This window comes from Anser brachyrhynchus, assembly GCF_964034855.1.
Source record: "Anser brachyrhynchus genome assembly, chromosome: 4".
NCBI lineage: Eukaryota > Metazoa > Chordata > Aves > Anseriformes > Anatidae > Anser > Anser brachyrhynchus.
The window spans coordinates 43557696-43578937 of NC_137698.1; the positions used below are offsets into that span (position 1 = coordinate 43557696).

Sequence of the window (21242 nt, forward strand, 5' to 3'; positions counted from 1 at the left end):
GTCATTGAAAGTCTGCTTTGGTGAAACTTTAAAATCTTTGTGCTTGAGTGTCCCCTCCCACACCCTTTTTCCTGCTGTTTCTGACTTGACAGCCAGAATTTTCTGGAACATAATTTTATGTAACTACAGACAACAATGACAATGACTACTGCTAAATCATTGCCAGATCTTTTTTAAGAGCTTTTTCCATAGTACTGAAAGTGTAATTCATAGAAAAGAATGGATTACAGGTCATGGTCAGCTCCTGCTCCCAGTTTAATGCACTGTTCTGAGTGTGGGTAGTAGCACTTCCTGCTGTATTTCTTTGTAAAAAGTTGAATTTTTGTTCATGCAAATCACACAGGATGCCCAGTGTAGCCCAGGCACATTAGAGTTTATTTTGGCATGCTTGTGACTACTGGGAACTGCAGCTTGCTCTTAGCAAATTGTGAAAACGATGTAGTGGCTAGCCCCTAAGAAGCTCTACTGAATGTATGTCCTAAGCCTAAACTGATGTATTTGAATTTGGGTGGATTTTCATGCAGGCACTTGTGAGTGCATTACTCATCTTAATTTCTTCTTCATAGCATAGTAGTACAACATTTCTTCAAAAAGTAGTTGGGGCAGAAAGGAAGGATAACTCTGGACAAGATATTTCTCAGAATTTCACTCATATATCCAGAACATTTGAGCCTAAGCAAAACAACATGCATGGAACATATCAGGCTAAAATTTCCATTTTGAAAAACTCACAAGCAACTGAAAACAGAGAAGATAAAGAGTTCTTTGGCAGCCATAACTATAGATAGAGCTACCACTTAAAACACAAATGTTTCCAAACTGTAAGTGCTTATATCACAGAGATTACCATATCATCGCAGGCTGTCACTTGTCCTCTTATCAATGCAATGTGAAATCCCTGTGAACATAAATATAGATTAATCTTCAAGATACTTGACATACCAGCTCTGTAGTACTGTCAGAAAACACGTTCTGTGCAGCCACCATATGGCCTCACTGGGGCTTTCAAATAGCTATGGGGTCAATGTCCAACTCCTAGCCTTCTGCAGTCACAAAAATTTCAGCACTCTCTGAGCAATGGTTTTGTCTCCATTATATTTTGAATAACACCCTCTTGTGCAGGAAGCAATAATCCAAGAGTAATTTTCTACTACTATTACTAATGTTCTTACAGGAGCCCATACATGATAATTAGGCCTCACAAATATTTTTTAGGAGAGTGTATTTTTTCTAGCCTTTTTTTTTTTTTTTTTGGTAACTCCTGAAAATGTTTTACTTAGAAGAGTTTAAAAAACAAATTATTTTGATTACTAATGTATGACTAAAAACATTCTGAGCATTAAACACCTCCTGTATGTGAAATCCCTAGAGTTTTGCTACAGTATGGCCCCAAATTTACAATGAAATTGCAGAGCTAGTAGAAAAATCGTAACTGTATAGAAGAAAGCTAATACAGTTCCTTACATGTCTGTTTAATAAAGAATTCTTCAGTTCTCAGTTAAGAAAAGAAAAAAAAAAGTAAAGGCTCATTAAACTTGGTACCATAATACATGCTACATTTATTGAAGAAAAACATGAAGTCAATACCCAAGACACTTAGCTGCAGTGTGTTCAGAAAGTAAAATAATTAAATTGATATTGTTTCCTCTTTTGACAGGGTCTCCCATGAGACTGAATATTACTTGGCTACACCAGTAATGGCTGTCTATCTATGCAAAGAACTGTTATGTTAAATTAAAACCTCTCTATATTTATCAGACAGCCAAAACTAATAAATAAAACTATGGCATTAAGAGTAAACTGCTACTAGACTATTACTTCCTGCATCAGAGTATTATTTATAATTCAATTTAGACGAAGTGCCTGCTCCTCAGGGAATGCTGAGACACAGTACTGACACACACACTTCACTATTTGGACACAGGAATCAAATTGTTTTGCAGTCACTGTGGTTGGATAAAGATTCTACCAGAGAAACAACCACACCAAAATCTATTCAGATGTGTTAAGAAGTAGGTTATTGAAAGAAATTACTAAAGTGTTGTTTGTAACAGCTAACGCTAATTGGAAGGCAGTAATGCATATATAAAAGGAAGGAAAAGAAAGACAAAGATAAACACGAATTAAAAAAAAATTTGCCCTTATGATTTTATTTATTTATTTTGACAATAATTAAGAATTATTATTGTTATTATTATTATTATTATTATTTGCAACTAGGGTTTTAGCTCTAGAAACTTGCTCTGTTCTTCAGTATAACAGTTTAGTCAGTGCACACCAGACTGGAATTTTGAATTTGTAAGAAATCCTTCAAATAGATGTACTTGTACTGTATGGAACCTGCATGTTAGGCCAATAGAAATACAAGGTTCAGTTCAAAATTCATGGAAGAGATTGCATGACAGGAATATTCTGAAAAGGAAGAGCAAAATTTGAATTTTCAATCACTTTAAACCATCAAATAGTGTATTTAGAAAAATCCTTTCTTTAAGTTAAGGGAACTTCTCTGAGAGGCTACCAGACATCCCAGTAATGCCTATATTTAATACACCCATGTGTAAGAAAGACAAGGAAAGAAAATCTGATACATCAGCCACTGCCAGCCAGTAATGACCAGTGGAATTCAGCTAACGTAGACAATTTAATTTTAATGCCTAGTGGGAATTTGATTAAAGCAATTAGGGAAAAATCTGTATGTAGTCCAAATCATGCATCTATTTCTTTTTATTTTCTTTAAGAGCCCTCAGCATTCTTGGCATCTGAAAATATATGTAGTAAGTCTCCTGAAAATTTTAGGCAGGGATCTAACTTTGTTCACATAATAGTGACATTGAAGTGAGTGGGGCTACTTGCAAAAGGGAAATTATATATGTGTTTAAGTGTTTGCAGGATCTCCTGCTAAGTACTTGGAACAGAAAGCTCTTCCATAGCCTGTGTAAACCCTAACTCTAAATACAGTCTTTCCAGCAAAGTGCCTAGGAAAATGATGACCAGCCCTGAGAGGCAGGGAAGTTCAGGGGCACAGTTGCAGGCCCCAAGTTCAGGGTGAAGCAGATGAGGCTGAAATACTCCAGTCACCAGGAAAGTTCAGTGACCTCTTAGAAACAGACTGCTTAGAATGTCTGATTGTTATTATGATATAGGTGGAAATTAAGGAGAATAAACCTCTCGTAAACATATATGGAGCTGCAGCCATGGCTATGACATCACTGGTAGCCAATCGGGTAACTCACTCCATTTTGGTCCATCAGCTTCTACAGCCATTTAAAATTTTTTATTATTCTACCACATGAATCTGGACTGCAGCCACTCACCATAAGACAGACTGGACTAATAAATCTTTGGCACATGTAACCACCATGTTTAATATAAAACAACCCATACACTTTTTTTAATATGATTTATAAAACAGAACATGAAGCTACCTACATGATCTTTCCTAGCTACAGCAGATACTGTTATTTATCGCACGTTTAATTGCTAACAGCAATTCAGTCATGTTACTTGACCTTAAGGCCTTATGATTACCTGATCCAACATATTTCACATGATAAAAATGTCAAGCTCAGAGAAACCCACCAGTTTGACTTTCTGTGAAATCTAATTATAAACAGCCATGTTAAAAAAAAAGGTTAACAGTTTAAATAGTCAAGGCAGTTATTCATTTTGTAAGTGTTTGTTTTGATTGAAATGATAACTGAGAGGGCACTGTGCAGCCTGGTATGCTATGAATGGTGTAGTTTCATCCTAGCCACCTTCATTTTGGCCTCTTGGCTTGAACTCAGGGAACTCGGCTGGGCCTCTAGGAACAGCTCTTCACAGTGCTGTGGGATGCGTATGTCTCTCTGTATTACCTCCATCTCCAGCCTGCATTGGTTTACAATGGGGAAGAAAAGACAGAATCTGTGAGAACACAGTCAACTCTTCCTTTAACTTTTAACATGTGGGCCCACACATCTAGATGCTTAAAAATGCGGTCAAATTGTTGAGTTTGAAGTTGGCACAAGCCATGTTATAACAGGCCTCGTTGATGGCTAGGTAAATTGACAATGTGAAATCCTGGACCGCTGCAGTTAGAGTTCTCATTGATATCCTAGGTTTAGGAACTTGTCCCAGACTGTCCAATTCAGAATGTTTTCCTGGGTCTTACACCTTTGTCTTGCTCCAGGCTGTGTTTCAATCAAGGTAGAAAGGCTCAGGAGCAGAGAGAATTCAAAGGAGCATACTTGTGAGAAACTCTCCTCCATTGCCAATAGCAATAATAATAACAGTGTTAACAATAATGATAATTTCTGTGTACAGTGGTGACTAAGAGTCTTAGCTGGAAATTTTGATGATACTGTGACTGTTCAAGGCAGATCTTGTACAAACAAAATGTAAAAAATGGTCTCCAAGAATTGTTGATTTAAGATATGTGGTATAGTGCCTTAGAATAAGGATGAGAAATGTATTTTTGTATATAGATTTTATGCCTTTTTATTAAAAAAGCTAACTGATAGTTGTATAATGTTAGAAAGATTTAATTTACTTTGATATATTAGTCACAATTTGACATATTAATTCTATAGTTATAACTCATTGCATATTTTTCTCAGGAGAGAAATTACGAGTAAATATATATTTTTATATATATTATAACATGTTGCACATGATGACTCTAAGTATGTTCTAACTACTAAATTCTGTAGTATACCAGATCTTCTTATTCCTTTTTTTATTTTTTATTTTTTTGTGGGATAGCCGGTGAACTGAGATGACCTCACACTACAGCTTTGCTTCTCTGGAAAAATGAAGCTGTCAACAACATAGGGAAAGACTTGTAACCACAGGAAACAAATGTTCACAGGAGCTGGACTAAGACTATGCCAGGCACAATAAGAATGACCAGCACACGTGCCCCACTAAGAAATGAATGCAAGAAGCCAATTATTCAACCTAGCTTTCCCATGATAGTCTTTTCAAACATTCAGCATCCTTAGGATACATATTTTTTCAGGATGTAACACTAGGAAAAGCTCAAAAATGTTTAGAGGTTAGAAAAAACTTATTAAAACTTATTGCAAGTTCACACATAATTTCCCTGGAAAATGGCTAGACTTTACAATGACAGTCTGGTACAATCCTGGATGAATAGAAAGTTACTTAAAAAAAAAAAAAAAAAAAGGGCAAATAATTTCTTCCCGTCTGTAGGAGTGACAGTGTTTTGAAACATTTCTAAATCCATATAAGATCTCGCAGGCCCAGGACTATCCATTCATGCTTATTATTCATGCTTGTTATTATTTTCTCTCCAGAAAATATCAATCAAACCACTGGGCAATATTGACTTAGTGTCATGTGTCATAAAAAATTCTATGTAATGGAGTATAAAAATAGAGAATAAGTCCCTGCACTTGGTGCTCTCCTGTACCTTAAAATTTTTAGTTTCTTGTGCAGCCGTGTCCCAAATCCCATAGTACCAATTACAGAAGTTTAAACTGTGATAAATATTTGATACTTCAATAGCTTTCAGTGACAAACACCATGCCTGTATATTTTATATCACATGCCAAATCTTCAGTAAAATTCACAGAAGCACTGGGCTGGGATGAAGATGGTCCCTCAAAACAAACAAACAAAAAAAACACAACAACAACACAAACTGAAATAAACCATCAGTTTAAAAGATGCTTTTCTGTTAACCAAACTGTCTCAGAAACAGCTACTCATGGTATTCAGAAAAGAGTGCTGTCATGGTCATTTTGTGCCTGATATTAGGAAGTGGAATGGGGATAAATCTTCCTTAGAGAACACCAATGCTTTTGCTTAAAATAATCTCAACAATGTGTCTGATTTGAGTCATTCCTTCTAGTGTAAAAGACAGATACATATGCAGCAAGATGTGTGTGGTATTTGGATGTTAGTCCTGGGTTGGCCTAACTCCTTTTCTCTGAGTCACATACCAAAATCTTCATGTGATCCCAAGCCACAGAAGATGCATACTGTCTACAGAGGGGCATGGCAGGTCCTGGAGTGATTCACAGACAGTAGCTAACTCCAGCTCCCAGAGGACTCATTCATTTATGGTGGAGCGGGTCTGGCTCATGCCAGCTGTGTTGCTAGGTCCCTGAGCAACCCATTGGTTTTGGCTTTTGCAGCTGCAGTTGGCTCATTCCCTTCCATGGCCAGACATTTGAATTCCTCATCCTTTTTTGCAAGCACAGTCTTCTGACTGCCTGTGTGATTCAGCTATCAACATGGGCCAGCACTTAACCATTTGTGCAGGGCCATGCTTTGGTGTGTAAGCAGTTAGTGAAGGGTGTAGGTTGCCCTGGTGCAACAGATCCCTGTATCTATCTGCAGCAAACAGAAGGTAATGGACTTCGGTCTGCGAGGAAAAGCTAAGAAGAAAGTATTCCTTTCCTATAAATGAATAAATTGGGCTTTTTGTGAGAACAAAACTGGAATTGCACAGATCAATTTCTTAAGACCAAAGGAAGCCAACAGGAAACCCTGGGAAGCCATCTCTAGTGTGTGCAAAGCTGAACAAACTCCAGCAACTTGGAAATACTTGAAGGTGACTGGTACATAAATCTACAGTAAAGTAGACCTGGACAGGAGGAAAGAACGTTTAAGTAGAAAAAATCAGCTCTGACAGAAAACAGTGTAAAGGCATAACTTTCAAAAAAGTCATGTCCCAGTTTTTTGCTTTTATAGATTTTCATACGTATAAATATATTTCTTTCTCTCCATATATATGCATATATACATATACAGTAATCTAAAGTACCTTTGAGGACTGAAAAATTGCTCAGCAGTGGTAGAACCAGACAGGCAGTCTCCAACTGTTGGCTCTACTTAAAATAAGAAAACTTCAAAAGCTATAGTGATGTGAAGCAGTACAAAATATCAACAGAAAAACAAATGTGGGTGAGTAGACATGATGTGTTTTCCAATTTGCTGGCCAAAAACATACCTGAAGACAGATCCCTTGTGAAAGGGTCCTTAAATGTTTTCCCTGTCTGCTTCTTTTGGGAGAAATGACACAGGGAGCCATGCTTTCTTCACACAAGTAAGGCCAAATGGAGCTTGAAACAGTTCATCTCATCTGCATCCTGACCTGCCTTTTTCCTGCCATCAGGCAGGAAAACAGAAGGGTGTGAGTGAGCTGGAGCCTTACATTTGGAGCTATTTGTGCACTGGGCAAGCATGGGACAAACGACTGCTTAAATTTTAAAATCAGACACCATGTGGTACCAAAAAAAAAAAAAAAAAGTGGGGATAGGGATAGAGGAGGGGGAAGAATCCTTCCATTCGGACCTGTGTTGTAAGTACTTCAGTGTGGTTGAGCAATGCTTACAGAATTACAGAACAAAATAGTGAACTAAAGACAGAGACATTTAATAGCTGGGGACAGGGTTTCAGTTTATAAGACTCCCTCTGATAATAATAATAACAAACGTAGGAAAGACAGAGGGTTTTTTGTTATTATTGTTATTTTTATTTTTTCTTTGACAGCAGCAGTTTCTGAGGCATCTTGTGCAAACCAGTAGCACAAGAGAATTTCAATTTCTCAGAATTCTCAAAAAGAGAATTGAAGACAGAGTGAATAAGTCACAGAGATGCACACCAGAAAAAGTGCTTCTAGCTAATGCAGACTTGGTCCAGTAATGAAATACTCTATCCCTAAAGGTGTTAAAATGCACAGAGAAACAAAAAGGAAATGTGATGCAAAAGTGAAAGGGAAAAGCTCTCCCGAACGTTAGTTAAATAATCAGAAGACTAAAAGTACTCCATTACCTGTTCCAGAAGCTTTCAGAATTACCAGAATGCAAACAGCTACTTTTAAGGACTAGAGTGAATTTAAAGCTATAAAAAATAAATTAAAAAAATAAAAAATGCACAGATTTAAGGCACCAAATCTCAGTATCAACTATCAATGTTTGAAGTACAGGCTTTTAATTTTAATGCCATTTTATGTCAAAGGGCTCCTGATGAGATGAAGGATAGCAATGGCAGAGATTTGTAGAACTGTGATAGTGATAATACTTCCTCTGTAAGAACAAGGTGATACAGATTTCCAGTAAGGTTAATGTGGAGTAAATTGATGTGACATTTTAACATTCAGAGACTTTCACTTTACATGTCCTGTCTCATACCTAATCTCCTTTGAAAGATCTAATTGCAGAAAAAGGGGAATTAATGAAATAGTTTGGCTGTGAGTATGGTGGCAGTAGCAGAGGTGCAGCAAGCCTCTGACACATTTTACCACATAATGGCTTTCAAACTGTCAAATTTGTCATGATGTTACCATTAATTGGCACCTGAGCTAGTTGGGTTAAACTCAGTTATAACTGCTATGTCCACAGGTACTAGAATGATACCTTTACTTACAGCATAGTAATACAGTTGAGATGAGGACAAGCCATTTCTCTCTGCTGTGCATACGCACACAGGCAGAAATTGACATCTGTGCTCCCATGCATGTAAAATGTACATGGCACAGCTTCTTCACTGGATAACATTTTGTAAATAAGATTCCTGGCATTATACTAATTTTAAATGGATTTAAAAACCAACCCACCAAATGACCAAAAAACATCTGAAAAACAGATATCAGAATAGTGAATGAAGCTGATAGAAGCAGAGAATCTGCTAATCTGTGTTAACATGTTTATTATTTAGTTGTTGATTTTTGAGGAGGAGCAGGATAACCATTACAGACTACAGTAGAATTTTATTTAAAGACTTTTAAGTCAGACTTCTGGAAACTGAATGATATATAAAGCTGATGGTTGGAATTTTTCTCAACAATTTCTTGTAGTGTAACATTTGCTGCAATAAACTATGCCTTCAATTAGACCAGGGTAACTCCATTAACTTTAGTTATATCATGGTACTAACTGAGAGTATGTTTTGGTCCTCTGGGTAAAAACATACAATGAAAGCTCCACAGGGTAGAACAGGCAGAAGAAATTTGCCCTTCGGTTGGAGCTGTCAAAGAAATTATAGGTTGTTTTAGTTATTCTTTCCAAACTTAATGAATCTTATTAATGACATAGTTATAGTTCATAGTTTCCAGTCTGTGGTGGTGGTAGAACTAGTACTGTTTATGCTCTTATTCTTGCTATCTTGCAGGTGAACAGAGATCAACAATTAAAGCTCTTGGGCATTGACTTTTGCTCAGGAAACAGGGGAGCTGAAGCTGAGTAAACAAGATGAGTATATTTGCAGCAGCTGGCTGTGTGCTCTACAGAAATTGGCAATCATGTTTTGGGGCCAAGCTGAGGCAGAGGATGTGGAGGGCTTGGAATTGAGGACTGAGGAGTACTTTTTGCTTATTTGACATAATACCATAGCAACAAGCTATTATGTTGCAGAAGGTAAACCAAACAAAGAACTGTAGGCAGATCTCTGTGATAAAAATGAACTATTTTTTATCCCAACTATTGCAGTAAAAAGCAAAGAGTTGACAGTGTTAAGCACTATTGTTAGCCAACTCAACTCCTTTAAAAATATGACTGAGAAAAAATATGCTTAGATCATAAGAGTAAGAAAGAAGAATTTCTGTCTTGCATTTTCTCTTTCCAGAGAGAGATATCGGAGGGGACTTTACATGGTGTGCAGGGTCATTTTCTTATTTGCTTTTGGTTCTTCCTAAGATAAATGGGTTGGTTTGTCAGTGTCAGAATTCCACCATTCCACATCTGGTGGAATTCAAGGGCTTGAAATCAGTGAAAGATAAACGAGGGCATTGCAAGTTGAAGTTTGTACTGAAAGGCTGTTGGACAGTCAGGGAACATCAGCTAAAACACGCCATTAAACGTTTAGGCTATGTTAAACTCCAAGTGGCTATGCTCAGAGCCTGTGGTGTTTCTGCTGGTTTGGCACTTGAGTTTCATAATGCCTTTCATGGTAACCTGAATTCAGTCTCAGAGCAAGTGCCCCCAAACTGTAGCAGTTTTTGCATCAGAAATTTTCTCAAGGAAGGATCTTTGCATCGGGTCTGTTTTTTGACTCCTGACATGGTTAGCAGGGACAGGTCCACACAGTTCCTCTCATTGCTTAATCTGTGTGCTTTGCAATCAGATCCCACTGTCGTACATTTACAAAGAAGCATGGTAAAATATTCTCCTCTACCCAAATATGACAGCCTGTGTACGTTGGGAGCAAAAGGTTTTCTGTGTTGGGAGCTAACTCCTGTACTGGAAACTATTAAGTTTCTGTACTGGTGCAGTTTGTGTATGCCCATCACCGCTGAGTTTTGGGCTCTTGTCACATCAGTTCCAGGTTTAGCTAAAGCCCTGCTAAAATGAGCAGAAAAGTTCAGCTCCCACTGCTATCCTGCTTTCAGTCTTTCCTGGCCTAGGCAGAAGTACTACACTGCTTGTACGTAAGACATGGTTACGGGGTTATCAGAAGGGTCAGCCTGGCTTATAAGCACATTTTAATCCGTGTCTAAGACATGAGAGGAAGCTGAAAATGATGAGGAGGCTGAAGAAAGTAATGTCAAAGTTAAAGAAACCCCCCACAAAACTATCTAAAACATGAATAGCTTGACTATATAGAAAACGTATGTGATATTCAAAGCAATAGGAAAAAAAGATTTATTTGGGAGTAGAACCTCCTCCTATAGGTTTAAATTATGGGACGGAAAGGAAACAAATGGAAAACAGAAAATTTAGATGAGAAAAAGAAACTTTTTCAAATCTGTGAGTATATGGAAACATTTCGGTTCTTATGTTTTAACAGAATAGGCCTGAAAAACTGCAATGAAAAAGACCATTTGTAAAATTTGAAGTGATCTGTGAAAATAACACTATGCTAAATAAACACCTAGGAAATCCGGGCTTTTTGTTGCCAGAATAGGACCCAAGATGTTTCTGTTTTCTTTCCATTTTTTTTTTTTTTTTAATCTTAATGCGTAAAGAAGAGGTACAAAAGACATAATAGATATCATTGCCTACTTAGATAATATTGAATTACGCCCTGCAATACATTCTTACTATCTGAATAAGTAACTTGTCATTACCAGCTTCTCGAATTTTCATACAGTTTACGTAGCCTTAACTGGAATAGGAAATTCATTTACATTTATCATAACTTTGTATTAAAAGTCCCAGCTGCTTCTTTAGGCCTTTTTTCTATTATTTTTACAAGCTACTTCTGCTTCTGAATTTTATATGACTGTCATTCCCATATTACTTTGAGACAATGGCAAATACCCATTAGTTTCAAAAGACCCTGCTTTATAAATGCTTAGCTTTCTTATGTTTTTGGTATCATACAATGAAATTGTGCTTCCTAATTCCACAGCTGGTCTCATTAGGAATGTTGTTTGCATCCTTCCCTTAGACAGGAGACACAGCACTGCACCCTGTGGCTAGGACTGACACAGTGTAGCTGAAGAACCAGAGAACTGGAGAATCGTTCAAGAAAGGTAGGTAACTGAATGTAATATCTGTATTATTTTAAAGATGCTTTCTTGAGCTGGACACAGCCTTACAGAGCCAGGACAAGGAATATTTGACAGTAGAAATGACCCTGGAAGCATCATGTGGTCTTGTCATTTCTCCTGGGTTTATTGTCACTTTTGCTGATCTTCTTAAAGTCTCTTGCTGTTCTCTAGCCACTGTTAGTTAGCCTGCTTATCTGTAAGACTTTTGGGGAAGAGCATCGTAAATGTATACATAAAAACTAAACAAACAAAATCCACAAAACCAAACCCTTTTCTTCATAAAACAAATTTAAGAGTTGAATGTGATCCTTTCAAACAGTGTTAGAATTATTTTTTTTCTTCTAAATGTCTGAAAATTTGGCTATCTTGAAGTATATATTAACAGATAAACTCACATGAAAGTGAATGACTTTTTTCTGTGAAAAATCTCTTTTATCCTCATGACATTTTGTCTAAGTTAATGGTATCCTTGTGATCTAATGGTGTGCATATTCTTCAACATGGGTGGGGAGTCAGCCAATTATTTAAATGGAACAGTTATTGAATTAGTAGGCTAAATGAAAACCAGATTATCATAATATATAAATTACATAACCGCATCAGAGTGTGTGACGCTAGATAGCTGTTTGGAGTTGCTATCAGGTTCTGAGACATTTTGTGTAAAACACTGATTTCTGCTTGGCTGCTTACCACAAAGCTTGCATAAAGGGCAAGGAGAGGAACACCAAGTATTCCTCCATTCAGAGCACTATGTTTCTAATTCTGTGGTCTTTTCTTGGATGTGACACCTAGAGTAGGGCAGATTACATTACTAGTTAATGATCTGCAGAATGATATGCAGTGCTCTTCTGGCCACTCTCCTTTCTGATGCTTAACATCAGTCTATCTAGAACTGGGACAAGAGTTTAACCTACTCTTTGCCATCCATCAAAACTCCATGAAGTGCATTCATTGAAGGGAGGAAGATTTGACAGGGGAAAAAAGGAAGTGGTAGTAATTGTAGACATGCCAGGTGCAAGCTGGCTGCCTGCATGCATGCAGCTCATGCTTAAGTGGGCATAAAAGCTTCTCTATGTGCATGTTGTGTGGTCAGACCCTCATCGCAATTATATGGCTTGGAATCAGAAATGTCTCAATTTTCTTCCCTGAATTTACTCCAGATTAATGTAAGTGTAACTGAGATAAAATAATTAATGGTAGACTGGCTGAATTTTTCTTTTTTTTTTTGTTGTTACAGACAGAACCCTGTAGACAGAAGACAGATTGGCTCACAGTGAATAAATGAGTACATGTTAGTAACTCATGCTGGTTAATAGCAATGAAGGGGCTCAGTACTTATTAAACTAAACTGGTTCTTTGCTAACATAACTATTTAAAGGTGATGTGGCTGTACCTAGTAATATAGTTTGATTTCTCAGTGCCTCTGTCAAACTGCAGCTTGGAGCAATTTCTTCCCTCTAACAAAAACTTTATTGTTGCTTGGCTTATGTGTGTTTGCTGCCTTGCTGCTCACTGCTACTTGGCCTGCCACAGGTGGATGGTATTTACCAAACTGTTACAGCTCAAAGGCTCTATTTAGGTGGAGGGGCAAACATGGTCTGTGTTAAGCCATGAGATGAGGTTTGCTAATTACTTTTCCTTTGGGAATCATGTTGACAGGCAGATGGTGTGTGCTTGACTGTCACCCTGACATGGATCCTGGATGCAACCAAGCTGGGATACATCTGGCACTGGGAAACAATGAGTGATGCCAGGTCCTATACTCTAGGCACAGTCTTAGACCTTCAGATGCTAGCATCTGGCTTGTGATACTGTTCTGGGTCTACAAGGACTGTTTGCCTTTGCCCTGCTTAGCACTTCTCTGTTAGTTCTCTGTCCTGGTCAACACTATAATTCTTTTGCCTTGCTGATTCAGACCACCTGAAAAAGAGGAATTTTTTGACCACATCCTTGTCAGTGTAGGAGTCTCAGCTACTCTTCATGCATTCAATTTCATCTCTATGGATGCTATGGGCACCTACTACAAGGACTGCCGGATTTGGTGAGTAGCAATTTTACATGCAATTTATCCTTTGCAAACTTGCAAACATTCCCTTTCAGCCCTGTTCTCTCCAAAGTAAGGAGACAGTCTTTTTAGTCTCTCATAAGCCAACTCTTCCATAGGCTCCTTCACTTCAGTGTTTTTCTTTGTATGGTCTTGAACTCCACTATGTCCTTGAGATGCAGGTACTCAAAGCAGCTAAAGGGCATAGATATGCAATTGCAGTGATGTTTCTTGTTGTTGTATTTGGTAACATAAATTACCAAGTTACTGATACTTGGTAATAAAAATATCTTGTCTTTTTTGTTGTTATTCTGAGGCCAGAGTATTATAATTATGGTTTGTGATTTGACTAGAGAGATATCGGAATAAGTACAGATGGTATTTGGGATATGTCTTTCATTCCATGGAATTTGGTTTGATAATTTTGTGTAATAGCTGTGTATTTCACCACTTTTTTTTTTTAATTTAATCTGAGCACTCATCAAGTATCTCATATTCAGTTATAGTGCACTGATAGCACTGTCTAGCAACTGCTTTTCTCATCTCATCCTCTTTCTCACATGTAACAATGTAATGATCTGTCTTAAATTTTATCATCTTTATTTCCTATGTTCTTCTCTCTTTACATTCTCATCTAGTGACTCCTATAAAGATTTGAGAGAAAGGAAAAGAGCTTGTTTGGAAATTCAGTGTCCTCGAAATGGTCAGAGTCCAGAGCCTATATACAGTTTTTCTCTGCTGTGTGTTGTTTGTCTGTTCATGACAATATTGTCCTTCCTTTAAGTATCTCTAAATGGGTCACTGCAGTGTGTTTCATACATCATATGCTAGGTTTTGTTTGTCTGCAGTACTAACTCATATCTTTTAAACAGAACTGGAAACTTCAGGTATATTTATTGCCATTATGTACACTGACTGATTTTTGCAAGTTTCTTTCATATTCTTCAACCCTGCAGCTTTGTACTGCTCTCTCTAAAGAGTGATGTGCTTGATTATTTAGTCAAATGAGGCATTTGTTTTACTATGATTTTTTTTGGACCAGAGGCAGCCTGAAGCAGCAATGCAAAACAGCTTGTTATAATTTGACTATTTTATCTCCCAAAGGAAGAAAGCATGATCCATCATTAAAAATAACAGTACTAGACTTCTTCCAAACCAAAATATAGCAGTATTTATGAATTAATGTTGGGAAAGGATAACAGAAGCAGTTTTTGCAGGAACACTGGTAGTGTCACAAGCAAAATTAGGTACCATGGTCATGAGATAGTTTAGAACCTGAATGTGTTTCAAAATGGTGTGAAGATACATTTAATGAAGCAGTTATTTAAACATGTTTAATGAATAGTTCACAGTGAACACAGCATTGCAAGAAAAGAGAAGACACATCAGTGCATTAAACTGTCTCAGGAGGTAGATATTAATAAAGAACCTTTAGCTAATGTACAGGAATAAAGGTCAAGGAACAAAGCCAAAGAAGACAGAAAAGGTAAAAGGAAGGAAGTCAGCTAAAACAAGGTAGAGTTTGACAGGACTAGAGGAACTGGTATTCAGAAGTAAAACTGGCAATCAGGGCCTAAAGGAGGACAGAAGGGAAACATTGAGAACATTTGTGAAATAGCAACAAAAGCTTGGACTGTTGTAGAAGGGTCAGAGAGAGCGATAAGTATTTAAAAGTGCCTGTATGAATGCAAGATGTGTGACGAAGAAAACAGAGAGACCAGAAACACACAGAATATTGGCATCATTAATCTAACTGGAACAGGGAGAGGAAGCAAAAGTCTGTTAGGGATAAATAGCATAAGATAATATATAGATCATGGAGAAGGGAACAGATGGGAGAGAAGTTTTGGAAATAAATAAAACTGAGAATTATGGGAGAAGACATATGTTGGTTAAAAAAAATTTGGGCGTGCTTAGAAACTCTGCTTAACCTCAGCTCCCACTGTCTGTGACAGTGGTTTTCCAGTTGTTGAAAGTGTTTCTGGTACATCTAAGTAGGACAGTTTGGAGAATGTTTTTCTTTGTAAAAGAAATACCTCAAAAGAACTACAGCCACCCTCATTGGTACAGTGCTATTTCTAATCTGGCAAACCCATCCTTGGCATCTGCTGAGCTGTCCTGAGTGTTGTTGCATCCCCACATTATCAGAGCAGCTTTATTAGAGGGCAGGTGAATGACTTATAAACAACAGACCACTGACTCTACTGGAGTTCCTGGTGAGATGCAGCACATGGAAATCCTGGGGCCATCATGACAGCTTAAACCCAGCTGAAGAGTTTCAGAAGAAAAGGGACACAAGGCTTTTTATGGTATTATGGTACATTTATGGTGTTTTTTCCATATCATGGTACCATACTTTCATTATACTATTTCAGAATAAAAGTAGTTTTTTTTTTTCTTCTTAATTTGTTTTTAATCAAGTATTGAAGCAAACATTCAAAAGAGCATTGAAAATTGCTTCAAAAAACAAACAATAAACAAATCAATCTATGTGGAAATGCAGTCACATCTGTTTTGAAAAGGAAGTTTAAAACTGATTAAGCATACCTGAATGACTGCTTAGCTGCCCTGAATCCTCACCATTTTAATGTAAAGTAACTCAGTTTAAAAATCTTTCACTGAATCAGATATTTAAAGCATAAAGGAGTAGATGTCCCAGACAATATTAAAAGAGTTGGACCTGAAATCACCACTGAAAGATTTATTAGTTTGGGTGGAGCACAGTGTGAATGTATTTCTAGTCACAGTTAGGTATGAACTCTCCATCTGGTCCTTAGCTTGCCTCCCTGCTCCAGCTCTAACCCCCCTAATCCTGCCTCTTGCCCACAGCTTCAGACTTGGAGGAATTGCTCACTGCCTTCCAAGTGCATGGTGCAGCTGGGCTTGTCCCATTTGCGTAGGACTGGGCTGGCAACATTGCAGGTAGAAGACGTGATGCCAGCTGCTCTGGCAGAGCTGGTCCTCCATTCTTTTTGCTCCTGCCTTGCATGTGGTATGGCTCCATACCAGCTGCAGTCTGATATTTGCAGGCTGAAAGACCAGAGCTCGAGTGGAGGCTTCATGCCAGTAGATCAGCTCAGGTCCAGAAGCGGGAAGAGGCACATTGGTGAAGTACTGTGCTCTGAGGACTTTCCTGTGTAGGTCAGCACTGACTGATACAGACCGTCCCACACCTGGCCTCTGTTGCAGCCTTGTTTCAACTTCTTCCCTCCCAGTGTTGTAGTATTTGCACTTCTGCTATAGCTGGATTATTCCCCCTCAGTCGCTTCATTTGATTGAATAACTGAAATTTGACTTTGTGGTTTTTTCATTTTCCATGTCTGTGGATCTGTTGTCTTAGTTAGGCAGTGCAGTTTTGCTCTGTATATGCAGTTGCTAATGTTTCTACCAGGTCAGAGGTTAATGTAATGCTTGGTATTTATGTGGTATTTTTCTCAGTATATTGGGGAACGAGTGTATGTAGCATGAATCTTTTAAAAAATTCAACATTCTCAGCATTGCCAAGGCTGCAGTAATCATTGTAGTACTTACCACTTTTTATTTTTAGTAGCAAAATAGGCATAGTTGTGGTAGATGCTATGTCCTCTTGCCAAGATAGATGACAGTGTTCTCATCTCTCTCTCTCTCTCTGTCTTATTCTCCCTCTCTCCTTGCGAGGAACCATATTTAGCAAATTGTTTGAGCATTACAACTCAAATAAGGTTTTACCTTTTATAGCTTTTAGCTTGTCTAGTTAGGCATACTATTTTCTGGGGATTTCAGCTGCTAGAGAATGTCTAAGGCCCTGAACATAACAAAACAAAGACATTTTTTCTATATCTTGAGAATACTGAAACTCTCCAACAATCCTAAAATAATTGTTGCACCTCATATTTTCAAATAACTGGCAGGAATAGTAATCTTCTACAGCTTAGTACACTCTATTAAAAATGAGTAATATACATATTGATCATAATGCTTCTCTTAGCTGATGAGGCATCTCTTGGGGATGAAACCACAGTACCATATGGCTTTAATGTACTTGATATAGTTCTCTAAATAACCACTATAAATTATATTTCAGAATTATGCTGGACAGCAATTGAGCTTGTCTTCCAAACTGTCAATAATATATTTTGACTGTAGGTAAGAAGTTCTTTATGCACAAGATGCAGTATTTAAATAATTAACAATTAACCATTCCATTTTGTAAGTGTGGTTTGTGACACTTTGAATTACACTAATTTTAACTTCAACATCCAATGATAAAATGGGTGAGTAATGCACCCAGCTAATTGAAATTTATACAGGAAGCAGAATGCACAATTTCTCTAGCATTGTAGCTAAAGTAACACAATGCAGTTTCCTCAAAAAGAATGAGATCCAGCATGTTATTGCAATTTTAAATGTAAATTTTAAATGGAAACATTCTTTTGAATATGGAAGCAGTTTACTGCCCAGTTCTGGCAGAGGGTGATGCAATAAATAGTTGAATTTAAGTTTAGGGCAAAGTTAAAGGTATAGTTTGGTTTTCTGGGTTTATATTATGTATTTTTCCCTCAAATGTTTATTTGTCAACAAGTTAAGTCATTAACACAAATCAAATTGAATCCCAATCTGGAGCCAAATCTACCACATGAAATAAGCACTATTACCTGTTAAACAGTAACAGCAATATTATTGTTTATGACATTACCAACTGGCAGAAAACACGATGGCCTTTTAAAAATCTAAACAAGGAGAGAATAAGTCAGAGACCGAGCTATCAAGTTCATATTCATATCAGAATATGTATAATATCTGTACCCAAAAATCAGTTTCTGGCAAGACTGATTCAGCCTTTCCTCCTTCAAAAGGTAAGGAAAGTGGATAACATGAAAACAACTTATGTGCTTTGCCTCACATTTGAAAATGCCATGGCATTTTCTTATGGTAGACTTTCAGCATTTTGATGAACATACTCTTGGCCCAAATCACCTCTCCTCCCACCGTTTTAACAGTCCTGTTTGTTCTGCCTTTCAATATGGCTGGAGCTGGTATTGCATAGATGTTACATTCCAGGGCTGGCCTGATAACAACAATTCTAGGTAGGAGATAAAAGAAAATAAAGAAAAATGATGGGACATATGCAGAAATTTTGTTCCTTTCAGGAAAGTCATGGAGACCTTTGCAGTTTTTCAGGAGAAGTGAAAGAGGCATTGTTTTAGCATAATTAAAAAAAAAATAAAAGTTATTTGAACCTGTGTTTGCATCAGATTGCTATTGTGACATGCAGTCAGCTCTGCTCAGATTTTCTTCTCAGACTTGCTCTTTTTTTTGTTGTTGTTGTTTAAATTACCAGTTGTGGGATCAGAGAGAGAAAGTGCAATTCTCAATTATGTTTCAGACATTAAAAACGTTGTCAGACATCGGTTTTTCATAGGCTTAGCAGTCAACTGCGGCTGCAGTCAGAAGGTGTGCCTCAAAGATTCACTGAATTCACTCAAATAACAGGGTCTCCAAGGTTTTAATAAGTCAAAATGGAGATCTAATTGTACAGGTTAAAGGAGCAGGAAAAGATGCAGCCATGACATTTACTTTAGTCAATTTGCATTAATGCATGCTGCTGTTTTCTTGACATGGGGCTTATCGGTATGTCTTGACAGGGATTTTTTATTTGGGGCTGAAGATGAGGGTGGGGAATGAGTCTTTGCCATAAATGTTTCAGCAGAAGATGACTGTGGGCTTTTCTCTCCCAGTAGGCCCCTCTTATGGAGCTTGAAAAGATGCAAGCAATGCTTCCAGCTGCAGGAATTAGAGGGTGAACGTCCTACTTCTGATTTTCAATTTTTTTTACAAATATTGTACACAAACCTTGCATAAGGACTCTGTATTACTGAAGAACTATAAAGTAATACCTGGACATCATTATCTCAGGCATGGTGGGAAGTTTGTCTTTTTCCCTTGTCGCTGCCACCCTGTTACATTTTTTTTTCCTTGCAGTGTACTCAGTACCATAGGGGTGAGGAGTAGAAGCCCTCTAATTGTATTGTCAGTGACTTCATTGTTTCTTTCTCAAGGCTACCATTTTCTGGAATATTGAGGCAGAGGGGTATTGATTGTCTGTTATTATTCCAGAATAAGTTTTAGAATAGCACTTTGAGGTGGAGAGGAAAACCTGATCCAGTGAATCCAAGAAGCGAATAAAAGTTTCCCCACGACCAATACGTTTTGTACTCAACATGATGTAAAACAAACATGCATCTCTTCATTTTCTGGCTCTTGCTTATGGCAGTTATTTAAAATATTAGATAAAGTTTTAGACATCCATGCGTGTGTGTTGGGTGGTAGAATTACATTAGAACAGAAATACAATGCTAAAAATAAATTATCCTCATTCTACACATGGTCACAATCAGTATTCTCCAACTTTGCCCTCTCTAATGTTGCAGTACTTGTTGTAATATAGAATTTAAAGTTAGTTTATAGTGTGTAAATGTCGTGCATTTGATGATAGTTTTCTATGATCTGTGCTAGCTACCCTTGTGGATAGTTTACTGCATCTCTCTCCTGATATATCAGATTGTGGAAGATCTGAGGCATTCAAGACTTGCTTGGCAAACCTTTGGAAAATTACAAGTTTTAGTAGTTTAATGGTGCACAGACCTGTGTCTCTTCACCAAAAAAAAACAATATTTTACAACATCCAGCATTCATGAGATCGCGCATACTTTCCCCAAAGTTGATGAATTATAGGTTACCTCTTTGAGTTGGAGATCAGAAGTGAAAAACAGAACCATATCCAAATGGCAGAAAAGGTAAGAAGTAGTAAACATTGGCAGTCATTGCTTTTTCATAGGCGTAACAGTCAACTGTGTCTGCTGTCAAGAAGGTGTGCCTTGAAGATTCATTGAGCTGACTCAAATAACCCTCCAAGGTCTCAGCAATTTGAAATTGAGATCTAGTTACATAGATGTAAGGAAGGGGAGAAACAGCTATGACATTCACTTTAGTCAATTCAGGTTAAACCATGCTTTTGTTGCTGCTGCATGTACTGTTGGTGGGCCTAACAACTTCTATTCTCTGCCCTGCACTGTCAAAATCTTATTTTCACTCATTTCCATTCATTTTCTTTGCTAGGCTATTTGACCAGTAGGGCTATCAGAATCCCAGTCTTCCAAAACTCTGTGTACTTGCCAGTGCTGTTTGTAGCATGCTTAGCTGTCCTCGTTTCCCATTATCCCCAGTCCTTCTGGTCTGCATTTGTTCAGTTTTCTTTCCTTGGCAGCCAGGGCAGGGAGGTCAGGGAGATGATGCACTGTAAGTTTTCCCTTAGTAAAAAGTCGGGAAATGCTTCTGGCTAGATATTAATCATCAAACACTAGTCATAGCTGAAGAAAGCATTCTTTTTTTCACTCAACGTGATCCTAAAAAGTTCCTTTTGTCCCACACTAACAGCAGCCTGAAGAACTATTAAGCAGCAGATGCATGCAAACAAGCACAAAACCAGTTTGAATGATCCCATCTCACAGATTCCTGTTGTGCTGTGGCTTCTCCAAGTCTGTGTGTTGAGCTTACAACACAGACCATCTCTGTGCTTTTGCAGTGAGGAGCACACTTCTAGGACCAACAAATAATCCACATACTGAACTTATATAAAAGACAAATGTATGGATTATCATTCATCTCAATAGTATTTGGTATGCAAATACAAATTCTCGTCCACTTTTTTCTCTTCATATATCTCCCCTTTTTTTGCCTGAGGTATTGTACTGTTCATCTCCTCATTCCTCATGTATGCAG

The 21242-nt window shown here is 37.6% G+C and overlaps 1 protein-coding gene across 1 annotated transcript in view; it reads left to right on the plus strand.

Annotated features, from left to right (window-relative positions):
- Positions 1–21242, plus strand: part of LOC308194636 (uncharacterized protein) — a 201012-nt gene that overhangs the window by 93015 nt on the left and 86755 nt on the right. Inside the window, exons 14-17 of the mRNA XM_080590772.1 lie at positions 9118–9362; positions 11335–11419; positions 12675–12728; positions 13097–13478. The gene's annotated coding sequence lies outside the window, so the exon portion shown is untranslated. The remainder of the gene's footprint in view (positions 1–9117; positions 9363–11334; positions 11420–12674; positions 12729–13096; positions 13479–21242) is intronic.